General features: G+C 42.1%; 1 long non-coding RNA gene across 1 annotated transcript; it reads left to right on the top strand.

Moving 5' to 3' along the window:
- The first annotated feature begins 1,107 nt into the window (after window positions 1-1,107).
- Window positions 1,108-4,213, top strand: LOC109940869 (uncharacterized). The gene is made up of 3 exons (XR_002263588.1): window positions 1,108-1,553; window positions 1,647-1,743; window positions 4,003-4,213. It is a non-coding gene; the product is annotated as an uncharacterized lncRNA (long non-coding RNA).
- The last annotated feature ends 1,470 nt before the right edge of the window (window positions 4,214-5,683 follow it).

The raw sequence follows: 5,683 nt of genomic DNA on the forward strand, positions 1-5,683 counted from the left end.
GTGGCTATTCTATAAGGTTTTTGGTTGAGATGGTTGTACAGAAAGTGAAGACCATGTGTTGGTGAACCACTTTCTTTAAGGGTGAGGGACATGATCATATACAGAAGTTGGAGTAACAGCTACTTAAAGATTGGAATGTCAGGTGGTGAATGACTTAGGTTGTTCATAACTGAAACCCTGAAAATCAGTGAGTGATGCCAAGTTTGGAGTCCTTTTGTGACCAATTCATGAGGTTTTGGACTAAGAATCTTATAGTAAAGTTAAAGATCATTTAAAGGAGAACAAGTTATTATAAGTTGTTAGTCTTGTTGCTGTGTAGATTTGGGAGAAGAGTGGTTTCCAAGCTGGGTGTCAGGGTTTGTGTTATGCTATTGCAAATAGCTAAAGTAGAAAATTTAGTGAGTTTGGAAGAAGTTTGGGGCGCTATAACTTTTGATCCCTGTATTTTTGGTCTTGGACTGCTGCAACAAACTAATAGAGCTATAGTTGGAGAATACTTTTGGTTAACAGAGATGGGTTTGTTGCCATGTAGATTTGTGCAATAACAAGGCTTGAACAGGGAGGCGTAGATGGTGCAGCAGGGCTGTTTCAGTCAGGTTCAGGGTTTGGTTTGGAAACTGAACAAGATCATCCCCTGCTGCTCGTCCTTGTTGTGTTTATAGGTTGAGATGTGTATAGATGGAGATATGGATGTAGCACATAACTAAGGTCTAGAGGCCTCGCTGCTGGGAGAAATATCAGGTTCTGAACCAGGAATAGAATATCTGCACTAGAGGCTTAACTGATGTTTGCTACCTGCAGTAAAGGACAAAATGGATATTTAGCTAGGGGAGCCCGACCAGAATCAATGTTTGGCTGTGCTTGAGTGCTACGTGGGTGTGCAGGGGTTGTGCTGGCACCCAGGGAGCTCTTCACCTCTATGAATTGTGCAAGTTCAGGGACACCTGCCCCAATTTCAGCCACTTTAAATAGCATGGTTTAGTGGGCAGCAGCAATTAAGTGCAGCTACAAATATCTGCTAAAAATATCACCCTCCACTATAGATCCCAGCTTGACTGAAGTATCAAGTTGTGGACTGCCCAACTGAAATATCAAGTTGTGGGCTGTGTTGGGAACAATAGAACCTTATCTGCTCTCCACCATACTTTAATTGTTGTACAAGTTGGATATTTTGTGCAGTCGACTAGGTTCAATGCTTGGGTTGGGTTTGTAAACCTGAGAGGAATTGGGTGCATGAAGGCCACATAGGGTAGCTCAAGTAGTGATGGCACTCTTGGAAACCCATGTCCACTACATGTTAAGCAAATGCAGTGACAATTGCCCAATGTTCAGGTGTTTAAAGGGCAGCGAGCAATGGAAATCTCCTTTCTACCTCGAGCTCTACTCACAGACTACTGCAATGGTGTGAGATTCATGTGTGCTTGCCAGGGTTAACCCTCTCCCTAGCCCCAGGGTAGCCCTGTCTAGAACTACGCGCGCCAACACCCAGTCTGGTGACCGCGCTCACCTGAGTGATCACCTTGTCGTGGCTAGGCCGACTCAAGCAGGCATTGGTCCATATTGTGCCTATCTCATATCCCCTATAGATCAGTGAACCTCACCAAGCTGTTTTCCCTAACGCTACTATCATGCTTTTGCTGGAACAGGGGCATGTCGTCGTGATCTGGTGCTATGGGCAGCTCCACCACATACCATACAACTCACGCTTTCCTCAATCAACCTCGCGCGAGCACCGTGATCTATGTAAGTCAGTGATACTCTCCATGTCTTTGGTTTGAGCTCTACCATAGAGGTGCATCAGAATCGGGCACGCCGAGTCAAGAACTCCGTGGGTATTGTGGCAGGGGTGGACTGGTACTTGTCGTGGGTGTTGGAGGATTGAGGTTAATGCGGGTTGGCTATGAACACATGTCAGAGGTGATTTGTGGGTGCCAATGACCTACGCCGCCGCTGCCATAGTCGTCGGTTCACTGGAGAACTATGCGGCGGTGTTGGGGCCGTGAAGTTGTGAATGAGCCGAAGCCGAGGGGTGTGCGTGAAACTGTCGGTGACTCAGCCAAACAGTGGCTCAGAGTCATATCAGTTTAGTTAGAGCAGCGGGGTCTTTTATGCAAAAACGCAGGCGCGGGCCGTTGGCCACGGGCCAGTTTTGCTTGGTTCTGGGCTGTCTAGATTAATTTAGGCCCAACACTATTCACTACTTTACCTTTTTCTTTTGTCTGAAAGCTTGGATGTTGTCCCAAAAATAGTAGAAAATTTAAAAAATCATAGGACAAATTTTGTTGGATGTCTAAAATCAAGAGCTCTCTGGTAAAGTTGGTGTTAGGATTTTTAGATCAGTTAGCAAATTTTAAGTGAAGTTAAGGTGCTCTTAGAAGGACTATTGGAACTTTATAAATTTGATTTGGGTACCAAAAATCATGGGAATTTTTGGAGAAGCTTGTTATGAGAAGTTGAACAGTTGGTAAAAGTTTGGGGATATTTGGAAGCTTGTTGCTCTAGAAACCTTGTAAGCCCCAAAATAAAATGGTTAATCCCTAATCAGGTGTGGGTTAGTGGTTTGGAAACGAGATGAGTTTATTTAGTGAGAGTTGGTCTTTAGAGGAAGGAACCAAAGGAAGATTAATCCCTACGTAAATTCAATTTGGCCACTTTTATCAAGTGCTAGGTTGTGTAGAAGTATGTGTATACTTGTCATGTACTTATTTAGGAGTGTTTATGTTCCCCACCTCTCCTTGTGAGAGTTTGCATGTCATATCATTACATAAGCATTCATGTATTTGTAATTGACTTGTAGAACACTTAGAAGAAGTGGTGTTTTAAGAAGGAGTCTACTCCAGTGTCTGTTGATCAAGTGGAAGAACCATTTAACTAGGTATTTAATATAGGGATCTAGAACCTCTTCACTGCAATAAGGCAAGTCCGACTGGATTTGCCCCTTCCTTGTATTTTTAGAAAGACTTTTATACACTTTAAGTCTAGTGAAATGTGCATTAAGTTTATAAGAGTTGCTTGGAAACTATTTGATGCATTGACTACCTTGATATCCATTCCTGTTATAGATACTTCTTTGGAAGTATCAAATATTGTTTACAAAAATTGCTTAGCCCTACCTAGAGGTAAGTCTTGCAAATAGAGTTGGTCATTTGCACTAATGCCTAGCTCAGGGTTTATCCTGAGGAAGGATGGCTCTACCTACAAGAATATTTTCACCAGGATCATGGGGAGATCTAATGCAAGGTTACTTGTGACGTTTTAATCATCCTAAGGTACATAAATATGTCCTAAGGGTGAAAGTACTTAAATCGAGACTTAGGCTAGGAACAGGTGATGTTCTGCCTAGGTTGATTAAGGATTATAGGGAATACAGGCTTGATGATCGAGGACTATATTAACTAGCCACATGCCCCGATATGGGACAGGTTAAGCCTAATATTAGCTTGACCAATACAAGAAAGGCTACCACGCAACGGGAGTGGAGAGATGGCGAGAGTAGTGTGTACCCTCCATGGCAAGAGGCTAGACGGTGGAGTAACTGTGCTCTCGGTTGGCGTGAACCCGGTCTGGTCTTGAGATAGCAGGGAGCGGGTTGGCATATGCAAGGGTTAAGTGCTACATATGTCATGTGGTTAGGGATCCCCAGCTGGGTAAATAGATTTGGATCGCCGTTATATCCTCGGACAATGGAGACTTGACCACTGCCCTGCAATTTAAGTCATGTATGGAATCATAATGAGCAAAAATCATGTTGTATTGATTAATGTGATGATGAAATTAAACTAGATGCAAACAAGGTCTATTAATACTTAATCTAGCATTAAAATTTTGAAAGTAAGGACTCATTTTAGTAAGCTTTTCTGCAAACTATTAAAGTTGATTCTTGCTAAAAGCCTTTCCTTGATTCCCAAATCCAGCATATCCTTGAGAGTTTTTTTCCTTAGTCGGGTAAGACTTGTGAAAGTACACTCTGTACTTAGGATTTTCGAACCCATGTTGTTGTAGGTAATCAGGAGTATTCTAGATGTCCCTGTGGCTGGAAGATGCTTCTAGTCTTGAAGGAGGATTAGTTAGGTTTATGTATGAGCTTTGGAAGGGATCTACCTTCCTACTTTTGTATGTAAGTTATGCACTTTGAGTATATCAGGACTTGTAATAATTATAAATCTTTCTAGCATGTAAAACTTGAGTTTTGGAATAAAGAATGTTTTGTAAAGTCTTCTGCTCTATCTCCGAAGTGTGTGTGTATCGAATGTGATTACTGTAATATACATGTTTGTGTGAGATCTCTAGGATAATGAGTTCAAGTTGTTGAACTCCATAGCCTTGTTAAGTTACACGGTACACGTGCATAGCCATATGAGGCCGTTAATGGCAAGGATTGGGGCATGTGGGCCTAATAACTTGGGAGGGCTATCACACTTTGGTATAATGTTACTATATCCATTATTTGCTTGATTGTATGTACTGCTACGAGTAGAGGCAATATCGCGAGGAATCTGGAGGCCAACTTTTGGGACAACATCTGAACTACAAGGTTATCGCAAGTATAAGGCAAGTTGTGCCCTTGATCACTTTTCTTTACCCAATAATGTTCTTGATAATCATTGTGACATGCTCAGGTTAATTTGATGGGACCTAATAGGTTACCCTAGTTTTGTTCACCCTACACTTTGCAAATAAATGAACTATTGGGTAGGCTTGCTATTACTCTACCTGGTTTTGGGGTTAATATTATATCTAAATTATGATCATGCTCCATTTTTATTCATGGAGCGACCACCCGGGAAAACAGTGCTACCACAAGGGGGGATGGGAAGCCCTTGGCTAATTAATTAGGAAAGCTAGTGTGAGTTAATCCTTTCTCGAAAGGGGCAAGCAGGGTGGAGGAGTGCAGGTATAGAGAGGTGCTCGGGCCAGACTGTTTGTAAAGCTTTTCGGACAAGGGATTCCTATATCGCCTTCGACCTAGAATCTGTAGCGGGTTCCCTCATCTAGTGGAACTTTGCAAAGGCCTCACAGTGGTTCTCGAGCCATTCACCTTGGGAGTGTATAAGGGTCTTGCAAACCATGGCTAAACGGGAAACACGTCCTATGGGTAAAGATGCACAACCTCTGCAGAGTGTAAAACTGGTATATCAGCCATTCTCACGGTCATGAGCGGCTCAAACCCTTACACGAGTAATTTATGGAATTAAACTTAATATGTCATTTGCATTGCATTTTGAGATTTATTATTAATTGTGATCTCTTATTTAATTAGGATGGTATCTACTTATACTTAGTAACTGCTAATAAAATTTTGACCAACACTAAAAGCAATGTTCAGCCTTAATCATTCCTCTTTGGTAAGCCTTACACTACACATGAGCACCCACTGTAAGTGAGCTCATGCACATTATTCCCCACAACGTTTTGAGCTATGATCGTAAGTGAGCTCACCCTTGTTGTACTGACATCAGGTCAAGAACAGGTACCGCAAGATGAGGAGCGTGAAGGATGATGCGATAAGTTCGGAGAGATCTAGGTCGTCGTCTCCAGTCAACTTTGGTTGCGGAGGATCGTTGTCGTCATATGATGTAATTATTTAGCTATTTTGCACAGAACCCCTATTATATAATAAAGATGTGACATTGATTTCTGTACCATGAGTCATCATATGTGTGAGACTTGATCCTAGCACATA

The sequence above is a fragment of the Zea mays genome, chromosome 7, assembly GCF_902167145.1.
Source record: "Zea mays cultivar B73 chromosome 7, Zm-B73-REFERENCE-NAM-5.0, whole genome shotgun sequence".
Taxonomy (NCBI): domain Eukaryota; kingdom Viridiplantae; phylum Streptophyta; class Magnoliopsida; order Poales; family Poaceae; genus Zea; species Zea mays.